At 40.6% G+C, this 11511-nt stretch overlaps 1 pseudogene; it reads left to right on the forward strand.

Moving 5' to 3' along the window:
• Positions 1-4827: 4827 nt before the first annotated feature.
• On the forward strand, positions 4828-5541 carry LOC111147138 (annotated as a pseudogene).
• Positions 5542-11511: the final 5970 nt, after the last annotated feature.

Raw genomic sequence — 11511 nt, forward strand, 5'->3', positions numbered from 1 at the left:
AAACAAAATTCAAACGGCTTCAAAAACTATTAGAACTGCGGCACCTGGCTGGCTCGGTGATTAAGCGGTTGCCTTCGGCTCAGGTCACGATCCCAGGATCCTGGAATCCAGCCCTGCACTGGGCTCCCTGCTCAGAGGGAAGCCTGCTTCTCCCTCTCCCACTCCCCCTGCTTGTGTTCCCTCTCTTGCTGTGTCTCTGTCAAATAAAATCTTAAAAAAACAAACAAACCCAACTATTAGAATGGATAAATAAATTCAGGAAAGCCAGAGGATATAGAATATACAGAAACATGTAATTTTTATACACTAATAACAGAGAAACAGAATTTTTGAAAATATCCCATTATCAATTACACAAACATAATAAAACGCCTGTGATTAAATACTAACCAGCAGGGGAAGACTCATGCTCTGAAAATGAAAAAACATGGAGGAAGGGAATTGAGGACTACACATATTGATGGAATGATATAACATGTTAAAGAATTGCAAGAATGAATACTGTGAAAATGGTCATACTACCCAAAGCAAGCTACACATCTGAAGCAATCCCTATCAAAATATAACATTTTTTCAGAGAACTAAAAAATAATCCTAAATCTGGTACCAAACCACAAAAATCCTCACACAGCCAAAGAAATCTTGAGAATAAAATGTAAAGCTGGAGGTATCATAGTCTCAGATTTCAAGAAATACTCCAAAGCTATAATTTTCCTGTGTGTGTGTACGTGTATGTAATGTTACCGGTGCCAAAAATAAACACAGATCAATGGAGGGAAATAGCCACAGAACAAACTTAAGCTTAAATGGTCAATGAATCTACAACATAGGGGGCAAGGATAGTATGGGGAAAGACGGTCTCTTCAACACTTGGTGTTTGGAAAACTGGACCACTTTCTGACCCTTACACAAAAATAAACTTAAAATGCATTAGAGACCCATATGTGAGACCTGAAACCATAAAACTGCAAGGAGACAGTTGGCAGTAACTACTTGGACGTGGGCCTTTGCAACTCTTTTTCTGGGTAGGTCTCTGTAGGCAAGGGAACCAAGGGCAGAAATCAAATACTGGGACCACACCAAAATGTAATGCTCTCATACAGCAAAGGAGACCCTCAACTGAATGCAGAGACAACTTACTGAATGGGAGAAGACTTTTGTAAATGCTACATTAAATAAGGGTTGAATATCAAAAGTATTGGAAGAACTTTGACAAGTCAACACAGAACACCACCAAATCATTGGATGAAAACCTGGGCAGAGGCCCTAAATAAACATTTTCTGAGAAGACATACAGATGGCCAACAGACACACAGAAAAGTGCTCAACATCACTGGTCATCCAGGAAAGGCACATCAAATCCACAGTGTGGTATCAGCTAACAACTGTCCGAATGGGTAAGACCCAAAGGGTAGAAATATCAAAAATTGCCAAGGGTATAAAGAAAACAGGAACCCTCATACGCTGCTGGGCAGAACATAATATGGGGCACCCTATGGGGAAAAGAGTCTGAATATTCTTTCAAGATTACAGAGAAATAACATGATCCATTATTTCCACGGCCAGATACCATAGGCTTATCCTCGTGTTTGGAACTTCAAAAACAAAACGAATCAACCTGACAAGAAGAATCTTAAGAAGCAAACAAAAGTAGACTACTAAATACAGAGAACAAAGTGGTGGTCGCTAGTGGGATGGTGGGCATGGTTTGGGGTAAAATGCATAAATGGTATCAAGGGTTGCAAGCTTCCAGTGAAGAAACAAACACTAGGTATGTGGAAATTATTGCCTAGGGAAAATAGGCAGTAATCTAGTAAGAACAATGTTTTGTAACAGCTGGTAACTACACTTATGATCAGCGGTTACTAATGTTCACAAGTTTTACATCTTTATGCGTACACTTGACACCAATAGAACATGTCAATAATTCAATTTAAAAAGTCATTTTATATTGGGTTAAAGAGTGCAATATTGGAAGCGAGCACAGGTTCGTATCTTGTAAAAGGAGCTGTATGTACATAGAAACAGTATGTACAAATTATAGAAGTGGCAGTGCTTGGCGAATCCAGGATTGTCTCATTAACTACACTGCAGGGTGCCAGAGAGTGTTAGAAGAAAGAAGCTCAGGAATGGGCAGGATGTAGTTTTGGGATGTCCTTTTATCCTATCCAATGCATAAATGGAGAATATCATCTAATGCTCTGTTAGCCAGGGTTTAATCCAGATTGCACAAACTATTCCAGTTGTTCTGAAGCAAAAAGTCTTTGATAGTAGAAATTAGTACCTACAAAATTATTGGAAGGATGGTTTGGCTTGGCCAGGCTGGGCCTCTCAGAAAGGCTTTCCTAGCACTGCCAACCAGGAGACAGGGAGGTGGTAAGGGACTGGGATATAGGGAACTGGAACCACTGCCTTCACTAACACACTCTTTAGTTTGGTCCATGGATCAGACTGCGTGCAGGATGTCATCACGCCTTCCAGATCTGCACTAACAAAGAAACAGTTTGGCCATGGGTCTCGTGTGTCTCACCTGTGCCAACAGTGACCAGATGGGGGATCTCTGCTCATGCTGCCACAAATAAAGCGAGTGCCTCTCTGGCTGTACTTGTCAACAAAAACACGAGACTTCCCTGAATGCTCACCTTTCACTACAAGTACATCTGATTCATGGACTCTCGGTTGCTTCCAGAATCCACTTAGCAAGGAAGTCTACCCAGAGGAAGCCCCAGGTTCACCATGGAGATGACTGTATTCATCTAGTGGACAGTAGATAGACTGGAAGGAAAAGATTGGAGAGACACAGAGAAAGTAAAATAGACAGGATTTAGTGACTTTTTTTTTTTAGTGACATAGGCTTTGGATTAAGCAGAGCTGAGCCAATTTATCAGGTCGGGCTGGAAAGATTCATTTAGTGAACACCACGTCCACTGACTAACTGGAGGGGAGTGAGGGCTGTGAGGTGCTCTCCTCCAGTCTCCCAGCAAGAAAAATTATTGAAGGCTACAGCTGGACCAAATCTTTTGCCACGGCATAACAGGTGTCTCCATTTTTCTAGCTCAGATGCCATTTTCCTTATCTCACTGCTGACTGCTAAGCCAATGACATACTGAGAGAGAAGACTAAAATCAGATCAACCAGATAGTTGTACACCCAGGTTTGTGGCATCATTAGTCATAGGAGCCAAAAATCGAAGTAACCCAAGTGTTCATCTGCAGGTGAAGGGGTAAATTAAATGTGGTACTACTACTCAGCCTTAGAAAGAACAAAAATTCTGACACATGCCTCAACATGGATACGACTTGAGTACATTATGCTAAGTGAAATAAACCAGTCACGGGAAGACAAATGTATGATTCTACTTAAATGAGGTACCTAGATTAATCAAATATAAAGTGGTTGCCAGTGGCTAGAGAGCTTTTCACTAGAGGGTAAAGGGATTGAGCACCACATTGGGTACCCCAACTTTTAAGACGTGCATCACAGACACAAGCCACCAAAAATCTTGTTTTTGGAAATCAACAGTGTGTATATCCACGGGACTGACTCTGAGAAATGGTTGTTATAGAACTTTCACTCCTTGGCCTCACTTACCCTAGGGATCAGTGCAGAAGCAGCTGACTGAAAGGCACCCAGTCTTATTTTATCTTAAAGCTTTGATCTGAGGACAAGGCATCTAATTTACTGCCCATGTAGGAGTCTGCTGGGGTACCCTCTGGGGAGGGTCATCTTCCCATTCTCTCTCTGCCATGCTCCTGAGTGCCAATTTTTCCCAGGGGGGAGCTTTTACATGCATCCGTGCTCTGATTTTCATGTCTGGAACGACAGATTTTATGGCTGTTGCCCAAGGGAAAACCCTGACTGCCTAGCTCTGCTGGCCAGGGGCCATGGATTCCTGGATCCAATGGGACTGTAACAAGTAGAGAAATAGTCCTTCAGCAGGATACCACACACGGGGCACTGCACACACCTCAGACTGAAGCACCCCAGTCTTTCTAGACAGGGCATGAGGGGCAGATCTGGTTTGGCACACATCTAGGAACATACTGAGGTGTTCCCTGGGGACAAAGGCTGGTGGGTGCCATCTTTGTGCTCTCCCTCTGCCTTAATCCAGGTTACCAGTATCTCCCAGAAAGGAATTTGTATACTTTCTGTCATCCTGATTTGCTGGCTGCCATCTAGGGAAGATCTGTATACCACCTGGTTTTGGTGGCCAGGGAGATTGATGCCTGTGATCCCACAGACTATTTATATGTGCATACTTTAAAAACTGCTTCCTGAGGATCAGGTCTTGGCAAAGCCTCAAACATGGGGAACCACTAAAAACAACACTCTTCTTGGGCACTCACAGAGGTTTGAGAGACAACAAAGAGCTAGGGCAGGGGTATACAGTAAGTTCCATCTCCTGCACTAGGCCACTACTTCAAGACTGGGAGAGGTGGCTATTTTATCTAATGCACACAACCCAACAGAGGCAATCAAGCAAACTAGAGAAACAGTATGTTTTATATCAATGACAAGATAAAACCTCAGAAAAGGTCCTTAGTGAAATGGAGATAAGCCATTTACCTGGTAAAGACTTCAAAGTAATGGTCATAAAGATACTCATCAAACTCAGGAGAATGGATGAACATAGTGAAAACTTCAACAAAGAGATAGAAAATACAAGAAAGTACTTAATAGAGGTTCACAGACTTGAAGAGTGTAAAGCTAATCTGAAAAGCAGATCAAAGTGGTGGGACTTGCACTGTGGCCATGGATATGTGGTCCTCCTCATGCCTCCTCCCTATCCAGGTCATTGCTCATGCTCACTCTCCTCTCCCCATCCCCATGGAGAAGATGGAGCTGGTCCAGAAGGTGAAGCTGGCAGATCAGGACAAGCACTATGAGACATGGCCACCTGCATGAAGGCTATGACTGGGCAGGCATTAAGCTGTCCAATGAGGAGCACAACCTGCTCTCAGTGGCCTACAAGAACATGGTCAGAGGCCACAGTTTAGCCTGGAGGGTCATCTTGAACATGGAACAGAAAACCAACACCTCCAACAAGAAGTTGCAGCTGATTAAGGACTATTGGGAAAAAGTGGGGTCTGAGCTGAGGTCCATTTGTACCATGGTGTTGGAATTGTTGGATAAGTGTTTAAGAGCCAATGCAACTAATCCAGAGAGTAAGGTCTTCTATACAAAATTGAAGGGAAATTACTTCTGCACCTTGCTGTAGGTGCATGTGGTGATGATCGAAAACAAATGATAGACAGTTCCCAGGGAGCTTACCAAGAGGCTTTTGATAAAAGCAAGAAAGAGATGCAACCCACACACCCAACTTGCCTGGGGCTAGCTCTTAACTCTTCTGTATTTAACTATGAGAGCCTTACTAACCCAGAGCTTGCTGCACACCTGATACACTGTAGAACATGATACACTGAATGAAGGCTCCTACAAAGACAGCACCCTCATCATGCACTTGCTTAGAGACAACCTAACTTATGGACCTCAGACAGTGCAGGAGAAGAATGTGATGTGTCAGAAGGGACAGAAAACTAAATGCATACAGGGTGTCATCCTTCTTCCCTTCAAGAAACCTTTTTTTTTTTTTTTTTTTTTTTAAATATTTTGTTTATTTATTTGACAGAGATCTCAAGTAGGCAGAGAGGCAGGCGGAGGGGCGGGGGGCGAGGAGCAGGCTTCCTGCTGAGCAGAGAACCCGATGTGGGGCTCGATCCCAGGACCCTGAAATCATGACCTGAGCTGAAAGCAGAGGCTTAACCCACTGAGCCACCCACTTGCCCCTTCAAGAAACCTTTTTACTCATCTCCATTACTTATTCCATTTGGATTTCCTATAGCAAAGAAACCTATTCATGTGTATGGAATCAACTGTTTATAGTCTTTTCACACTGCAGCTTTGGGAAAACTCCATTCCTTGATTTGTGTTTGTTTTGGCCTTCCGGGTGTGCAGTTACTGCTGTAGAAAAGTATTAATAGCTTCATTTCCTATAAACATAAGTAACTTCCAAACACTTATATAGAGGAGTAAAAATGTATCTTGTATTTAAGTAATTTGAACCAGTTCTGCAAGGGACTGTTTTGTATTACTGTGAAATTATGAAATTTAGTTCATTATAATTTAAAGTGTTCTATGTAACTTTTTAATTTCTAAATTCCCTCACTCTTCTTTGGGAGTTTCCTTTCAATATGCAACTTTTCCAAGCTCTTAATGTATTCCTTTCTGGTAGGAATCCAGATATATTAGATTGAATGGCAAAGCATTTGGCGTTTCTGCACTGGGGCTCCCAAAATGAAATGCCTCCCCATATCATATATGACGGAGGTCTTGTGTATTTGTGACAACAGGAAGTTTCTTTATTCATTCTTTATTTGCTGCTATTTAGGTTGATAATGTCTCTTCCCAATAAAAGTTCACTTATACCTCCTGCCTTTGTAGTTCCAGTATTCACTTTATTATGTAATAGAAGTAGCATGTTGCTGCCAGAATGCAACCATTGTTTTTGGCAAATTAAAGTGCATGTTATTTCTTACTACACTAGAAAGGGGAAATAAAGTACACCACTCCAAGTGTAAAATGTTAGTACTTTTCCATGCATATTTGTGCACATGTGAGAGGGTGTCCAGGGTGTCTACTCCATGTAGAGTTGGAGCACTATTATATGTTGCTGATCACTGACTGTAGTCCCAAAAAGCTGTGTGAAAATGTTATGCCCTATGTGACAGCAGATAGATTTATAATAATATAAGATAAAACTACATTCTATAAATGCACTCCCCACAAAAATCTAATAGCTAATCTGGAAAAAAAAATGCTAGAGTTGTTCAACAGCAGACTAGATGAAGCAGAAGGAAGTATCAGTAAATTTGAAAACAGGGTAATTGAATTCGCCCAATCAGAGCAGCAAAAAGAAAAAAGAAAAAAAAAAAGAGAAGTTGAAGCTAGCTTAAAAGACTTCTAAGACAAACTTAAAACAGAATAACGTTTACATTATGGAGATCTCAAAAGGAGGAGGGAAAAAGAGGCAGAAATCTTATTTGTAGCAGTAATTCCTGAAAAATTCCCTAAACTGGGGAAGGAAATAGATATCCATGTCCAGAAGGCTTAGAGAGTTTCAAATAAGATAAACCCAAAGAGACCCACACCAAGACACATTATAATTAACATGTCTAAAATCAAAGACGAGGAGAGAATCATAAAATAAGCAAGGGAAAAACAACTTACTACATATAAGAGAATCTCCATAAAACCATCAAATTTTTCAGCAGAAAATTTTCAGGTAGGAGAAAGTTGCATGACATATTCAAAGTGCTGAAAGAAAAAAAAAAAAAAGCAACCTTACAACCAAGAATATTCTACCCAGGGGGAGGAGTCAAGATGGTAGAGGAGATCTGAGATGACATCAAGTAGCTGGAGATCAGCTAGATAGTTTATCAAAGCATTTTGAAACACCTACAAATCCAACAGGAGATTGAAGAGAAGAGGAGCAGCAATTCTAGAAACAAAATTGGCCACTTTCTGAAAGGTAGGACCTGCGGAGAAGTGAATCCAAAGTGACGGGAAGATAGACCGCAGGGGGAGGGGCTGGCTCCCAGCAAGCGGCAGAGCAATGGAGCACAAAATCAGAACTTTTAAAAGTCTGCTCCTCTGAGGGACATTGCTAACTGGGTGTGGAGGACTTGCAGGGACAGCGTGGTCTCAGGTCCCGCAGGGTCACAGAGGGATCAGGGGTGTCTGAGTATCACAGAACTCACAGGTATTAGAGCAGGGAAGACGGCTACAGAGATAGAGCTGAGGAGTGAGCTCCCAACTTGGGGTTACCTTAAACTGTGATCCGTGGCAGTCAGACCACTGCTCTTTGAACAGGGACCCCACAAGTGGCAGATCTGGGGAGACCCCCCTGGAAGAGCAGCAGGATCCGCTGGGTTTGGAGACTCCAGATGGGGCTGTGTGCCAGAGACGGAGATGCTTTGTCACAGGCTGGATGAGCTTGGCGCCTGGCCGGATGCCAGGGAGACAGAAGTGATTGAGCGCTTTTCTCCAAGGGCGTACTGAGGAGCGGGACCCTGAGCTCTCAGTTCCTCCAGGATGGAGATTGGGAGGTCGCCATTTTCACTCCCATCAGCTGGAACTCTATGGAAAGCGGTCAGGGAACAAGAGCTCCCGAAAGCAAACCCCAGCGGATTACTTAGCCTGGCCTCTGGCAAGGGCGATGCAATTCCGCCTCAGGCAAAGACACTTGAGAATCACTACAACAGGCCCCTCCCCCAGATCAGCAAGACATCCCACCCAGACCAAGTTCATTTACCAAGGAGAACAGCAGAATTCCAGGAGGAATTCTGGAAAGGAGGGGAAAGCAAAGCATGGAATTCATGGCTTTCTCTCCATTATTTAGTCTTGTAAAGTTAATTAATTAAAAAAAAAATTTCTTATTCTAATTTTTTTAAACCTTTACTCTTTCCTCTTTTAATGTATTTTAACCAGTTTATCTTAACAATACCTTTCATTAAAAAAAATCTTTTTGAATCTTCATTAGAGTCATATTTTATCCTTCAGTGTATCTAACTATATTTATTTATTTATTTATTTATTTATTTATTTTTGTATACACACAGGGTTTTTTCTTCTTAAAATTTTTGGGATACAACTTCTTCTAACAGAACAAAATATACCCTAAAACTAGCACAGGGCTTTGTTCTAGCTTCAGCCTGAGCAAATACTCTCCACTTTCTTTTTCTTTCTTTTCCCAACCAAATTATTTTATCAACTCCTTTTTTAGAATTCTTTTTAAAATTTTTTAAAAATTCTCTTTACAGTCATATGCCATACCTTCATCATGTTTACCCATATATATACATATATATATATATATATATATGTATATATATGTATGTATATGTGTATATATATATGTATGTATATGTATGTTTTTCTTTCTTTAAAATTTTGGGAGGTAGTTTCTTCTAAGAGACCAAATACTCACAAAATTAAGTGAGTGGCTCTGTTCTAGTCACCAATCTAATATATATATTTTCTTTTTAAATTTTTTTGAACTTCTTTTTACCCTCTTTCTTTGCCCCACGATTTGGGGTCTCTTCTGATTTGGTCAATGCACATTTTTCAGGGTCTTCACCATCCTTTTAGTATTTTATTTGCTCCTTCATATATTATCTGGATAAAATGACAAGGCGGAAAAACTCACCACAAAAAAAAAGAAGAAGAGGCAGTACAGAAGGCTAGGGACCTAATCAATATGGACATTAGTAATGTCAGACCTGGAGTTCAAAATGATGATTCTCAAGGTGCTAGCTGGGCTTGAAAAAGGCATGGAAGATATTAGAGAAACCCTGTCTGGATAAATAAAAACCCTTTCTGCAGAAATAGAAGAACAAAAATCTAACCAAGCTGAAATAAAAAAAGCTATTAATTAGGTGCAATAAAAAATGGAGGCTCTTACTGCTAGGATAAATGAGGCAGAAGAGAGAATTAGTGATATAGAAGACCAAATGATGGAGAATAAAGATGCTGAACAAAAGAGAGACAAACAACTATGGGACCATGAGGGGAGAATTCTAGAGATAAATGATACCATGAGATGAAACAACATTAGAATAATTGGGATTCCAGAAGAAGAAGAAAGAGAGAGGGGAACAGAAGGTATATTGGAATTATTGTAGAGAATTTCCCTAATATGGCAAAGGGAACAACCATCAAAATCCCAGAGGCACAGAGAACCCCCCTCGAAATCATTAAGAATAGGTCCACACCCTGTCATCTAATAGTAAAACTTAAAAGTCTTATTGACAAAGAGAAAATCCTGAAAGCAGCCCAGGACAATAAGTCTGTAATATACAATGGTAAAAATATTAGATTGGCAGCAGACTTATCCACAGAGATCTGGATGGCCAGAAAGAACTGGCATACTGGAAATACTGAAAGGAATACTACATGAAATACTGAAAGGGGTCCTCTAAGCAAAGAGAGAGCATAAAAGTAGTAGAGACATTGTACAGTAACAGTCACCTTACAGGCAATACAATGGCACTAAATTCATATCTCTCAATAGTTACCCTGAATGTAAATGGGCTACATGCCCCAATCAAAAGACACAGCGTATCAGAATGGATTAAAAAAACAAGACCCATTGATATGCTATCTACAAAAAACTCATTTTAGACCCAAAGATACTTCCAGATTTAAAGTGAGGGGGTGGAAAACAATTTGCCATGCTAATGGACATCAAAAGAAAGCTGGGGTGGCAATCCTTATATCAGATCAATTAGATTTTAAGCCAAAGACTACAATAAGAGGTGAGGAAGGACACTATATCATGCTTAAAGGGTCGGTCCAACAAGAAGATCTAACAATTTTAAATATCTATGCCCCTAACGTGGGAGCAGCCAACTATATAAACCAATTAATAACAAAATCAAAGAAACACATTGACAGTAATAAAATAGCAGTAGGGAACTTTAATACTCCTCTCACAGAAATGGACAGATCATCCAAGGAACAGATCAACAAAGAAATAAAGGCCTTAAATGACACACTGGACCAGATGGACATCACAAATATATTCAGAACATTCCATCCCTAAGCAGCAGAATACACATTCTTCTTCAGTGCACATGGAACATTCTCCAGAATAGATCACATCCTGGGTCACAAATCAGGTCTCAACTGGTATCAAAAGACTGGGATCATTCCCTGCATATTTTCAGACCATAGTATTCTGAAGCTAGAACTCAATCACAAGAGGAAATTTGGAAGGAACCCAAGTACATGGAGACTAAAGATCATCATTCTAAAGAGTGAATGGGTCAACCAGGAAATTAAAGAAGAAGTGAAAAAAATTCATGGAAGCAAATGATAATGAAAACACAATGGTTCAAAATCTATGGGACACAGCAAAGGCAGTCCTGAGAGGAAAATATATAGCGATACAAGACTTTCTCAAGAAACAAGAAAGGTCTCAAATACACAACCTAACCCTACACCTGAAGGAGCTGGAGAAAGAATAACAAGGAATGCCTAAACCCAACAGGAGAAGAGAAATAATAAAGATTGAGCAGAAACCAATGAAATAGAAGCCAAAAAACAGTAGAACAAATCAACGAAACTAGGAGCTGGTTCTTTGAAAGAATAATATTGATAAACCCCGGGGTGCCTGGGTGGCTCAGGGGGTTAAAGTCTCTGCCTTTGGCTCAGGTCATGATCCCAGGGTCCTGGGATCAAGCCCCGTATCAGACTCTCTGCTCAGCAGGGAGCCTGCTTCCCCTTCTCTCTCTGCCTGCCTCTCTGCCTACTTGTGATTTCTGTCTGTCAAATAAATAAATAAGATCTTTTAAAAAAGAAAAGAAAAAGATTGATAAACCCCTGGCCAGACTTATGAAAAAGAAAAGAGAAATGACCCAAATAAATAAAATCATGAATGAAAGAGGAGAGATCACAACGAACACCAAAGAAATACAAACAATTATAAGGACATATTATGAACAACTATACACC

The sequence above is a fragment of the Enhydra lutris genome, unplaced genomic scaffold (assembly GCF_002288905.1).
Source record: "Enhydra lutris kenyoni isolate GAN:26980312 unplaced genomic scaffold, ASM228890v2 scaffoldscaffold15, whole genome shotgun sequence".
Taxonomy (NCBI): domain Eukaryota; kingdom Metazoa; phylum Chordata; class Mammalia; order Carnivora; family Mustelidae; genus Enhydra; species Enhydra lutris.